The sequence below is a fragment of the Macrosteles quadrilineatus genome, unplaced genomic scaffold, assembly GCF_028750875.1.
Source record: "Macrosteles quadrilineatus isolate MER2022 unplaced genomic scaffold, UCM_ALF_1.0 Scaffold_4__1_contigs__length_99947679, whole genome shotgun sequence".
NCBI classification, from domain to species: domain Eukaryota; kingdom Metazoa; phylum Arthropoda; class Insecta; order Hemiptera; family Cicadellidae; genus Macrosteles; species Macrosteles quadrilineatus.
In genome coordinates, this window is record NW_026542597.1 from 35447373 (window position 1) to 35461883 (window position 14511).

General features: G+C 30.6%; 1 protein-coding gene across 2 annotated transcripts in view; it reads left to right on the forward strand.

Moving 5' to 3' along the window:
• Positions 1–5456: 5456 nt before the first annotated feature.
• The window catches only part of LOC128992407 (adenylate cyclase type 6), a 197970-nt gene continuing 188915 nt past the window's right edge, over positions 5457–14511 (forward strand). For both annotated transcript variants that reach the window (XM_054415968.1, XM_054415969.1), the window contains exon 1: positions 5457–5558. The gene's annotated coding sequence lies outside the window, so the exon portion shown is untranslated. The remainder of the gene's footprint in view (positions 5559–14511) is intronic.

Genomic DNA, 14511 nt, shown 5'->3' on the forward strand with positions numbered 1-14511 from the left:
ATCACTTAAAGTTAACTAGTGTACCTGTTGCTCGAGTTCGAACAATTGCGAAGTATTACAGGCGTTATTTTAAAACGAATAGCAGTCATAATTTCCGATGACTTTAAAAGAATAGACTCAAAGATTATGGAAATACTCACGATGTATAAAACAGTTCGATTTAGTCAACATTTCTTGTAAATATCTTATCATTTTTCAAAAGCTAATCTTGTTTTTTAGTGTTTTCTACAAATGATTCCCACTCATAGCCATATTAGATTGTCCATAATGCCGATTATAAATTCTAAAAAAAAAATATTTCTATTTCCTCTATTTGGTGGTGTTCTATGACTTTCCTATGTTTCCATAGTTTGCAAATCGGCTCTTTCAATGATTAGTAAGAAATGCAGCACAGTGTTAATTTAGTTTTCTTTTTAGCATATCAATTCATCCAGGCTCCCTCGCTTTTTTCCATTGTAATATTTACGCAAACCCAAATTCAAATAGTAAATATTTCATTTCTACCAAGTCAGTAAATGTTTGTAGCACTTGTTTCCTTAAATTGCTACTAAAATATTAACAGCAATTACATTATCCTACTGATAATAATATAAACAAATATTTTCTTCGTAATGATAACATGGGAAGTTTAAAAGGCACTGGGGCAGAGCCTAAGGGACTTTTTCAAAAAGGTCAGTTTGCAAATCTACACAGCTAGACGAACATTTTGGTAAACAATATGAGAGAATAAATCTTAAAAAAAAGCCTTATTGTTCACAAAGTTTAAAGTAGCGTATTAATAATATAGATTTTCCTTCAAAACTAATATTCGGTATACAATCTATACCTACTTCTACTTGAGAAATTCATTGAAGGTTCTGTCATAACATTTCTTAAATTATTTTAAGACATTTTGTTATAATTTTAATCAAATTCTATTTTAAGCAAACAAAGTGAGCAACTCTGATCTGCTTACGTACAATATCAGCTGATGTTCAATACCCGCTTCTCACCTAAGATAACACAGATTCCAATCACGTTAAGTCCTGTTTCTACCTTCAGCAAGTCTTGACAAGTTAGTGCTACAAGCTCTAAACTTACTCAACTATGCCACGTCGGTTACAGAGTTAGTAGTTGCGGTTCTTGTTTTTTAAACAATAATGAAGTTTACAAACAAACTTTTGCAAAACATTTTCTGAAGCAGTGGAAGAAATTTTGTGTTCAATCGTACTACTAAATAAGGCAGGGCGTTTAAATTATTTTGGTGAAGAAGTAGTCTTTTCTTGGACTTACCCATTGAGGAAGCTATTTTTATCTGTGATGGCCTATCTCGTCATTTTCTAAAAACCTACAGATTAGGTTAGAGTCTTTTAAAAATCCTCCAGTTGATTAGTCGTCCAATAGTTAAACTCTTTTAAACTTTCCAAAATCTGATTCGTCCATCATATTTCGCTTTAGAGCTTAAACAATCTATATTAACTTATTAGCTGGTAATTGTAGTAAGTTTGTTGTATTTGTCAATCTAGTTACAGGGTGTCCTGTAAGTGAACGGACAAACTCCTCTTAATACTTACGGTATACCTAGAATTTTAGCTACACAATATTTTTGACGTACTTTATTTCAGCAAGCAAATAAATAATGTTAATAAATATTAGGTCTGCATCTTGTTAATAGAGAAACTATAATAATTATTATTTTGGTTCTCCTAAGAATTTCAATTCAATTCAATTCATATAACTTTATTTATTTGAGTACAATATATAAATACAGGAATGGTGTCAAGAGTAATGTAATAAAACTAACTTAACTAAAATATTCATCATAACCAAGCATGACGTAACATATTATCATTTGTAATAGCTTTCAAGCCCAAATAAAGAAAAACAAACAATGCAATATAAAAGTTTTACAGGAAAAAAATCTAAATCAAAATAATAAATACAATAGAAATAAACTTAAACCGTGTGAAAATTGCATTTCAAAATTTTTAAATAACTTCTTGATCAGCAATGTACGTATTATTACATTTACGGAAAGTAAATAAAAGAAACGTCATATAACACATATTTACGCTTATAGTGTACTCACAATACGGCAAATGTACATAAAAGATGGTAAGTGGGGATCGATTTCGATTAGACACTCCAATCATAATCAGACCCAATAGGCGAATGAAGCGTTAATATATGTTTTAGGTGTTATAAGATGTTTACTTTATTTACTTTCCGTATTTCAAATATTAATAGCGTCAAACATTCAATGGTAATACAATAAAAATTGGGTTTTATGCAATATTACATATTTATTTTTAGACCTTGTCAAAATTAATGATCATAAGCTACTTTTGAAATTAATTATATTTACCACTTATATAAACTTAATGTTTAATGCAGAATATCCCCAAACATTTCAATATATTAACTTTGTAAATAGAATATTTACCTATAGCTATGTGCTGCATTATCAAATTCGTTATTACTATATATTTTTGTCTATTATAGATTTAATATAGTGTAAATTACATATTGTCTAATCCACAACGTAAACCATTGAATACTTTGGGCTAAGTTTCATATTTAAGTATTAAATTTATGACTGTATCAGACTTATTTGATGTTTTATTACTAATATGATACCATAGGCAAAAATGAACTACGAATCAAATGCGTCGATTGTCGCTAAAATCGTCAATAAAACATGCATCAAACACCATAATACGTTTAAGTCAGAAGCCATATCCGATGATTCATCCGTAGAAGGATCAGAAGTGACTAGGCAGTCGTCACCCACTCGTCCATTGTTCTATAATGGTTACCAGTTAATGCTTCCTTGTTAGACGTAGTGGCAGCGTTATCTTATCTTGCACATCCCACTGGTACATTTACATGCACATAACCGTCATACACAACATGTCGACGTAATGTGATGGGGATAATGTTGTGTTTATTGTCCTGTCACGTTGAACAGCTGGGAGCACTGTTGACTCGGAGAGCCTTGCAAAGATTGAATATGTGCAGTTTGAAGTTAGTTTTACGTTATTTGAAGTTTTAGAACTATGTTAGTTGCATGGTAAAAGGAATAATTTATGATTAAACCATAGACTTACACAAATAGACTTTTTAACACATTGTAATTTTTAAAGCTAGTCTTTTGTGTCTAGTTCATGTCCGGTGACAGTGGTCGCTAGTGTCGACGAAATTTTCTTTATATTATTTGAGGGTTATTCAAGGAATTCTTCTTTACTGTTTGGTTATACAGCTAGGATACTTTTTATGTATTATACTGTGGGGTTTTTTGTTAAAAGAGGTTTTAAATTATACTGTAATAACCAGAAGCAAATGTTAAACAAAACACTAGTGTAACTGTTGCTCGAATTCGAGCAGTTGCGAGTTTTACAGGCGTTATTAAAAAGAATAACAGCCGTAATTTCCAATGACTGAAAGAGTCGACTCAAAGATTATGGAAAAATTCACAATGTACATAACAGTTGGATATAATCAATATTTCTTGTAAATATCTTATCATTTTTCAAAAGCTAATCTAGTTTTTTAGTATTTTCTACAAATATTTCCCACTGTTAGCCACATTAGGTTGTCCATAATAACGATAAAAAAAAAAAACATTATTTCTATTTCTTCTACTTGGTTCTATGACTTTCCTATGTTTCCATCGGCGAATGGGAAAAATGTTTGCAAATCGGTTGTTTAATGATTGCTCAAGAAATGCAGCACAGTGTTTATAATTCAGTTTTCTTTTTATATCAAATTGTCCAGTATTTCTAAAGTCACTTTTTTCCATTGTAATATTTTCACCAACCCAAATTCAAATCTATATATAATACGTGGTAAATATTTCATTTCAACTAAGTCAGTAAATTTTTGTAGCACAAATTTCCTTAAATTGCAACTAAAATAACAGCAATTAAATTATCCAGCTGATCAAAATGTCACAAAATTTGTTCTTCATAAGGATGACATGGGAACTTTAAAATCCACTCAAAAATGTACGGTCAGTTTGCAAATCTACACACCTAGACGAACATTTTGGTACATAATATGTGGGGTTAAATCTTAACACCATAAAGCCTTATTGTTTACAAAGTTTGATAATTGACTATTGGATTTCTTCAAAGTGGGTTTAAATGTTTCGATCTAATGTTTCACTCACACTTTTAAGCGTAAATATTTATGTGTCCTTTATACTTTGATAAGCAAAGTTCGTTTGAATGTTTCAATCGAGTGTTTCTATCGTATTTAACGATTTACCATACGTGGCCTTCACTATTTCATTGCAAAAGACAAGGCTCAATGTATGACTCGATTGTTCTATTTAGTTTCAATACTTTTACAGTTGGTTAAATGTCAATAATAAAATAGTAACCAACAAATACTCTTCATGTACTGGAGAGAAGCGTATATTAAAGTTGTTGAAAAGTTAAATCTAAAGTGGTTAAGAATATTCTTATAAAGTGTGTTATTATAACCAACTTTGTAGAATCCATGATGCAATTTGCCTTAAGAGAAATAACATACAGTCTTGTTGTTTCTTATAAACTAAAATGCCTTAGGGATCTCGATCTTCAGTACAATCCAGCAAACTTAAACTTATAAATAATTTCTCAACCTGTCATATTACAATTCCCACAAAAAATTAAGTAAAGGTTTTCTGTAATTTCTTTGTTTGAAAATTTATATTACATCCTACTGAAAAAAAAAACTGATTTAAATACTCTCAAAAGATCTAACGTATTAGTTTAACGTTTATATTTAACAATGATTCACTGAAAAACTATTTTATTAATTACAAATTCTTCACACAGTATAAGAAATGCTACGGAAGAACAATTCCTTTAGGGTATTCTACTTATTGAAAATTATTTAATCGATTCTAAATTTAGTAGGGAAAACATTTACGACGGCTTAATATTGACTAATTTCAAAAAGTTAAAATGCTGAATAGCATAATCATCCTTAACATAAGCACCTCCTTGCACATTCCTCAAATATTCCTACTTAAACCACCATAGCTTACCGTCTAAATAGTTTCAAAATTTCCCACCTTTATGATTAAATCCACATAATTCCTATTAAAAACAAAATCCACCAAAAATACTATATAACTTTAACTGCAATTTGAAAAGTTCAAACCATAAATAAACCTTAAAACCGGGAATAAAATGCTCAAAGCGATCATCCAGCTGTGAAACCCATTGATGTAAAAATGGCCAGATTTCACATAAATTGCTCGGTGAATTGGAAACAGCAGTGATCAGAGCAACAATGGTTCGCAACAATGTGACGACGGGCGGTGTTTATTGTTGCGGTGGACGGATACCTGTGGAATCGATAGATCAACATGTACCCTCCTGTACCCCCCTGCCCCCCTGCGACGCCGTGGTAACACCTGTTGAGTATGCTTGAACAGTGAACATTCTGATCAGTTGCGCGAGCGTTGCCGTCACGGTCGGTCGCGATCAGCTGTTCGTGTACAGCTGTTTTGTGAATTACAGGTGAACTTGTGACTTACTTGTGCTTTTAGTGGTCAGACGTTTGAACTGTTGCTGCCCGTGATACCAGAGGTAAATTTTTTATTTTGTTCGTGTTGGAGTGCTAGTTTTTAAATGTTCGACGGGTTTTAAGGGGTTTAAAAGTATTTGTGATATAATGCGTAAACTTTGGGCCAAGAAATAATGTTGAACTACTTAGAGTTACGTTTATTAAATGTTATTTATTTCGAAATTGATGGAATGTTTCTTATGAAATACCTTACATCAAAAGAGCACATATGTAATCGTAAAAATTATAAATCAATTAGTAAATAAATGTGAAACGTATGCTGTAACATTATTATAAATTTAAATAGCAAACCATAATTATTATAATTACGCCGTAGAAACATAATTACGCATAAAACACGTATAATACATCCATGAAACTATCCAGTAAAAATTAATACGCCCTTAAAAACATGCAACGCGTTCTTGTATGATGTAAAACGACAAAAATACGTCTTTTTACAAGATGAAAAGTAGATTTCAACAGTGTTTTACCATATATATTTTAAGAGTTTGTTGTTTATTAATTTGATTGTAAAATATATGAGTTATTTAAAATGGAAATATAAATCCTCGTTGAAAAGCTTGAGTAATGTCTATATTTTTACTAGTTTCAAAAAATGCTACCGCCCAAAGTTAGATGCACAACAGAATGCTATCGTTCAATGCATACAATATATAAGGTTCAAAATACATTTAAATTCTCATCAAGTCAAGTAATACATTAAACTACAACACAATTACTACAATTGTATTTAAAAAGGTTGTAATAACTTAGGCCTATACAATTTTCTACACTACTAAACAACATGAGGTGTCAGTTCTTATGTCAAGCAAACATCGCTAGAACAAATAAGCAAGAACATTTTGGCTACACAAAGATAATTTGTGTACCCAGAATCGCTGTGATCCTAATCCCGTAATGCTTTTGGTGGGGAAAAGATACATGCAGAATTAATCAGCGATCATAAGCGTAAATGAACATGAGCATGCAAAATGACTTGGCTTAATGAGTCCATACATCTTGGTAGCTTGAAAACGTGGTGTAAGTGGCTTAAGGGAAATACTCTATTCAAGGTCAAATGCAATGCATTTAATTCTGATCGACATGCGTTTTGTGAATGCTGTTGTTGGCTTGCAAATAATCTTATTAACTTTTATGTACACGATATACTGATTATTTTTATACTACAAAGTTGTATTGATTTATTATTCTCATAAAGGAGTATTTATATATATGTATGCATTTGTGGCTAGTAAAACACTTCTGGGGCTTTAGTAAATTATTAAAATCTTGCACAATAACACATTAAAACAACGTAAATCCCATAGTGAACAGTCAGCAAAAAAATTTTAATAGTTTTATCTAGAAGCATAACATTTGGTAAAACATGTCACTTTCAAACGTTTCCAGTAAGAATTTGTTTGTAAGCTTTTATTTATATTTTAATTTTCAGTTATATTAGTTAAAGTAATATACTGTTAAGACGATTTTAAAAACTATATTCTCTTAGAAAATTGGGTACTTTCCTGTTAAAGGGAACATTCATTATTATCGATGATTTATTTTCGATATATCGATAGTTTTGTTTTCCATCCGGTATATTGATAGTAACAAATTGAAACATATCAGCTGACAAGTACGATATAGGATACAGTTATTAAATATTGTTCAGTATCAACAAACAATAAAAAAAAAACATTAGCCTATATTAAAATGAAACTGTTCTAAACTAACCTAACCAACCAAACTGGCTGTAACATTTCAAAAATCCGTTTGATAGCCTATTCCCCATATGCCTTTTCTCTTCTGTTATCAAATGGAATTTTGAAACGGTAGCTTAGCCTATACAGCAAGTTTGGTTAGTTATGTTAGGTTAGTTTAGAATAGTTTCATGTCCTAATCCAATGTATAGGCTATTATTTTTGCCTAGACAAGGTTAGTTCTTAATTTGTAATTTAAATGCGTTTGAATATATTAAAACAGATGGAATACCAATCGTGAAGTAAAACAAAAATATCGATATATCGAAAATAAATCATCGATAATAATGAATGTTCCCTTTAACAGGAAAGTACCGAAAATTGCCCGGATTCAAATATACGTTAAGCTGCGAGAGCTAAAATTACTGAAGCAAATCTTAGTAGAGCTTGAAACGATTTTGTAAAATATAAATGCAACTTAGATAGTTATTCTTTGTGTACAGTCAAAATAGTGGCTCATGATAGATAAGTAGCATATGAAATTGACGAAAACATTTTCAGCCTGTTGGGGTTTTACTACAAATTATATTCTAAAAACTTTAAGTCACCACAGAAACATATGATAGTTACAAAATAAATGTTTTAGCACTATGGGGAAAAATATTAAAACGGAAATCGTTAGGCTGCGGAATGATAGTAATAAATTATTAGCCAGTTCAGAAAAACAAGAATAGGTACATTAAAACAAAATCTATCAATAGTAAATATCTTCAAAATGTCAACTTCTTTTAAAGTGATTTGAATTACGAAAACTATTATTTAAAGCACGTTTCCTAAAGCTTATTTGTTATTTTAGGTATAAAATGTCATCTATATTTATTTCCTTTATAAAATTTAGAGTCAGTAAAAATATATTTTAAAGGAATTTTCATTAAATTTCACTAATTAGTAAAATCTTTTATAACACATTTTTAGGTGGGATCTTTTTCCAATAAAATTATTTTGAATTTTTTTCCACAGCCACAACAATTAAATCGACTGAACAATTGGGTTTAAGAAGTTGAACATAGCTTAACAATTCTTCACTCACTAAAACTTAAATTTAACAATGTTTTCGAGATTTTTAATTAATTTAACACAACATTTCTTCTAATACCAAATCGCGTCAGTGAAGTACTTTCCGAGTTCGATTACTGACAACGGAGGAAGTTTTTCAGCACGAACTTCCGTGATAAAACAGCCTGATACGTCAGTCATTCTATATTTAGATTGGTAATGCTGATGGGATTAGACAACATCTCTAATGATTACGGGTTGATGGTGATGGTTTACTGGAATTGTGTACATTTAAATAACTTGAAATAGACAAAAATCGTACTACAGTACGTTAAAACAAAAGTTGTACGATCAATCGGGTTGAAATATTGTTCATGAAAGGATTAGAAATTATTTAGTTTACTAGAATAAAAGTGCAATTTCAAAAATTTTATAAAGTGGTGAGGATCTTTGAGAATATTTTAGATATTAAATTGTGTCTAACAAATTCCTTTAAACTTGGAGGAAATAGAAGATTTAGATGTGTATCAAAATGTAAGATGCGTCAGCCGTTAATTCCAATATTTTTATAGAAAATAAGATAAACACTCATCGATTCTTTGAGTTATAAAGTGGTTTCAAACGAAAAATATAGCACCTCTTGATATAAACGGGTTTGATAGTGAGACAATTTTATAAAGATTATAGACACACAAACAATTCATACATGATAGGACATTTTAGTATAAAAGAATTTAATAGCTAACAACTCATCCTGTTTGTCTGCGGTATTAGTTGTATTTAACTTTGATATTTTATAAATTAGTCCTAAGATAGTTTGTAAAATTAAACGACAAAACTTCTAGTATCAACTCATAATTCCTTCTGAAATCTGCGTTATGAATGAATGAACATATAGAAAAATATGCTTCTGACTTGCTTCATCCTACAAGATCTCCTCTAGTATGAAATCGGCTTAAGTCCTGGCTCTAACTATTCTGATCTGTCCACTATCCAATAGGATATCGATTCTTGCCAGGGAAGGTCCTCAATCTCCTTCTAAAAAGCAGCAGTAAGTGACATGCATTTTCTCCGCATCCAACTGAAAGCTCAGCTGTTTATAATTAAACTCACGTTTTAAAGAAGGTTGATAAGAATAACTGCAAATTTGAAAGAACAAACCATAGAAAAAACGCAATGAAGGCGAATCCCTAAAGGAAATGACGTTTTTAGTTACCATTCGTCACTCCGCTAGATCATAAGATTTAAAATTACACATTGATAGTAAAAAATAGGTAATTGCGATGGATGAAAAAGGGATGTTGCGGATAACCCCCTTGTTGTTCAGTTCAGTTCAAAAATCTTTATTCACATAAAACATGTTTTTATACAATAATATTCAACCATGTGTTGTAAAACATGCATGTTGTATTAGGGCCTACGTACCGTATAGAGATCTTCGCAACTTAACTTCAGCAAAGCTGAACAGCAGTTCTGATAAATAACCGGGCGGCTATGATAAGACCATTAAGGCTGTAAATCTTTCCATTTTGTTCACCACCTTTTAAAAGACGCCTACCTATCAACTCACCCTATTACCTATCTTGTATAATGAAAATTATGTAATCAGTAACTTATACAAAACTCACTTGCTTCAAATGTACAGTAATCCGATTTTATGGAAATAATTATGTTTGGGTTGGCAACCCCTCCTTTGGGAATAATCCCACGATTTTCCAATACAAAAACGGTTTTGATTATTTGCGGTGGGATTATAGCATTTAATTAATCTTTACAATTTACATCGATGTTGTATTTGATGACTGTGTTTATCTGGCTATCAAAAAGTACTTTATGCGAATGGAAATATTACAATTATTGTTGTTGTGTGTAATTTTGCAAAATAAGTGCGAAGTTTCCGTTACATTGGGTATCGGCTTGGGCACAGACAATATAATACTTTAATGGTTTATTCCATTGTCTGTGGCTTGGACTTGGATTGGCTAAATATTTAAAATCTGAAATTAAACAAGTATGTTGGGTATATCTCTGTTATAAGTGATTTAGTAGGATAATTGTAAGCAGTAATTTAGTAGCTAAGCCCATAAAAGTGTTGTTTTTTTTACCTTTTAAGCATTGAGTGTAATGTTTTAACTTATATACGTCGATACGAGAGTAGAGCTGAAACATTATAATCATTTGAGAGATTGTTATGAAGTTAGTTTTAAATCACATGACTAATTGACAGTAACCAGGTAAAATGTACATTTATTAATGTAAAGGATAATATAGTATAATATAATTTAGTCCAGTATATAAATACATTTTAAGAAATTATGTTTTTGGTCTTTGGAGGCATGAAAGTTAAAACTAAATCAGTCCCAGGTCTAGGTATTACCGTGCCCACCTACTGTAATAGCTTTAAACTTTTTCTAACAGCAATATTTGATAATAACTAAGGCCTTCTCCTATTTTTCTGTTCGCATAAGCACAATTTATCAAAAATTCAATTTTAACAGATACCTGCAAACATTTTGTACCACACACTGTCTGCAGAGTTCCTCAATATATATATATATTAGAAAAATAATCTAACTTTTGTTTTTTATGACATATACTTATTGTATTGATTGGTATGTGCGTATGTATTACACCTACATATACTTAGTAGCTAAGCTAATATATTATACATTTGCTCATGTAACCCGAGGCAGCTTGCAGTCGAGTGACAAGTTGGAGACCCAATATAGCAGTTAGACTCGTCCTATTTACCTAATTGAAATGGGAAACCACGTCTCCACAACGCAAACCGGAATTGCTCTTCCAGGCTCCAGCTTTCCCGCCAAACTACATTGCATTACAGTGGTAACGATCTTGCAGATCTATTTAAAATTTAAAACCCAGACGATGCGCGGGAGAGTTGAAAAGACTGCAAATATTCTTAAATTAATTCCAATATGTATTGCACGATTGTTCAACGTTCTATGAAACACAATGTTCAGTTAAGAAGTTAAATTTTTTGCAGAAACTAAAAGCATTTTTTCAAGAGTTGAATCTATGTCAAGTTTGGTTTTTAAATAACATTTGTGACCACTAGTAAAATAACATAGTTTTATTTTCACAGTTAAATTTGATTTAAAACTCTCATTAAGAACAGTTTTTCTTCTAGAGCGTAAATAATTGATTTCCTTTCTAGTATTTCTATTCGACCTATTTTAAAAAATATTCCAGGAATATTTTACCCATGGAAACTTTAAAGAAAGACTGCACCTGTTATTAAAATTATTTAAAATTCTAATAAATACCCCGATATGACATTTCTTTTCGATTTTCAAAGAATATTTTTAAAGAAATATATTTATAAAAAAAAAAAAAAAATCTGTTTGTAATAAAAGTAATTTAATGCAATGTTTTTTTTAAGATACTCAATATAAGTATTCAAAAATAGAGAGGTCAACAATTTTGAGGATTAATACCTAATTTACCTGGAATACATAAGTAAGCTTTCACATGCAAAAATATTTGCAATGTACCAATATACAATGCATAGTATAAAATGTAATCTTTTAATAAATTACCATGGGACCATGCGCAAATTGTGTAAGTATCAAAAAACTCGTTTCCGAAGCAAAAAGAATAATACAATATCCTTTTACCTTTCAATGATTGAATAACTGGAAACGATTGATATTAAAGAAAAACCACAAAGAAATATTCATAGGATTGAGAAAGAGTTAAGGATACAAATAAATTATCACAAACTTTTCGTGGGATTCGATGTGATCTTTAATATACAGAGATCAACAGTTCAAGACTTAATACCTAAATCAATTACTAGTCATTCATAACAATTATTGCAGTACTTTTTAATTGACACAGTTTAAATTAAAAGTACAATTTTGAACAAACCTGAATCGTTTGGTAAACTATAGTTTACCATACCTAATTTAAAACTATCCATAGCACTAAATCCATTAAAAACAATGTTTCTTTCAATAATCCATTTAAAGGCGAGAACAGTTCTTCTCAAAGGCATGAACGAACGTTAATGGCCATCTTTATTCTTCTTTTAAACAGTTTCTAAGTGATATGGCACTGAGAAAGTTTCAAACACCATAAATATTCTCCTTATCTACAACAAACAGCTTGACTTAACTTTGAAATGAAGCATAAATTAGCGGAAGTTCGTCTTATAAATATTATGATCGCGTTGTCTAAAAATAACCGGCGATGCTGCTTATGAAGTTCAAGATTATTCAGATCCCAAGACATTTCGAAACAAGAATACTATAAAAGTTTATATTAAATATTTGGCTATAAGTAGAATATTTTTGTTGTAACACTAATTAATCATCATATTGATTTCAATAGAAGGGGTTCTCTTGCATATAGATATATCTCTTCACCTTATAGGAAATAAAGTATCTATTGGTTAGGCGTAATTTGAACCACTGGACCAAGCTAATGGTTATATATTATAGGTCATAGACAAGAGCCCACCCCGTGGTCGAAAACTCGACTAAAAGTATGTATAGTACAAACTTCTCTAATTTCAGTATGGCCAGGCTAGCTGTCATAAATTTTGCGTAAGTTTTTAGTATATAAGATTATATGACTCATGTGATTTGGCCATAGATCATAACTATTGCTGATTTTGATTGTATGCAGACTCTAGAAAGAAGTCCCTCTATTGAACATTACCCGATCCATGCCATTTTTAATTTATATTTAAATATATTTCTTTGTATATAGAACATTTGGTTTTTGTCAAAGAAGTCAGCATAGTTACAAAGATTAAAGCACGTCCCTACAAAACAGATGTAACACTTTTAGGTAAGCGATGCTAGCTGAAGGAATTATTAAGAACGTTATGGTTATATTTCTGAGAATTAATTTAAGAACATAATTTATATTCTCCCCATACAGATATGAATGAATGAACTTATAATTATGAGACATTTTAATATTTATTTGAAGAAGAATTATTCTAATCTTTTGGGATATCGGTGCTTTCCAAATCACATTTTATAGACTTATTCTTATATATTATTTAACAATGTATCCATGTTAATTTATCCAAGTATTCAACTTTATTGTTTCAACATAATACAATTTTCCTATAGTTTTTATAACGATTTTATGACAACAAAGATGTCGAAAAACAGGGTGTTGTATACATCTATTGAAAAAAAACATAACATACATTATGCAGGGTTGAATATAGATTTACCTTGTAATCAAAACGTGAGTTCGTGAAGTTTATATTGTTTTTATAATGTGCTTGACGTGATGTTACTATTACGAGCTAGAGGGTATTATCAACGTAACCAATTAATAGTTTGTTGACGGACAGCTAAAAATACAGAGATTTTAATTAAAAATTATAACTGTATACAATATTATGAAAGATATCACTGTAGAACATTTTGATTAAGTTTACTCCACAAAATATACACGTGCATGGAAATACTATATCAAAATTAGGTGTTTGAACAATGATATATTAATAAACAATTACTTTGCAGCTCTAGTATAATTAATTCCTAGTACCGATACACAAGTAATCATACCAATTATGCACTACACTAGTTAAAAGCTCTTACACTCTAATGAGTAGAAAAGCCTGTTAATCCCTCTGGAATTGGGTTATATTTTGTTTGTCGGTCTAGAGTACTTCAAATACGATAAAATTTCACCTGCAAAACATATATTTTTTTTAAATAAATTATAACTTTAGTAAAACTGTTGATAAAAGGTTATTACGGGTATTTCATCAAAGGTCTGAATAATGGACAGTTTTCACTACGTTGCAGGATCTAGAATCCCAACCCTGCCTAAGTAGAGAAATAGCTAAAGAATTAAAAACTAGTCCTGAAACCTCCACAAGGCTGGAAATTAGAAAACATATTGTTTTATGATGCCTGTTTCTTGTTTTACCTAATGTACAGTATGTGTTTTTGTGATTTTCAAAATTTGGCTGGCTTTTGCAATAATTCTCTTGTGTTTAAGACACTTTTCACATAAGGATGGGATTCAAATTTGGATCTTAAACCATCGTGAGAACGTTGTATTTTACTAATCAAGATGGAGACTTATATACCTTACCTCTTGGTGTGACAGCTCGATGTTGACCAGCTTCATTTACAGATCTCCTCGAAACATTCCTCTCTTTTGTTTTTTTTTCCATTGCCTTAAACGTAATTCTACATCCTAATGCCATTTTCATCCACGCGCTACA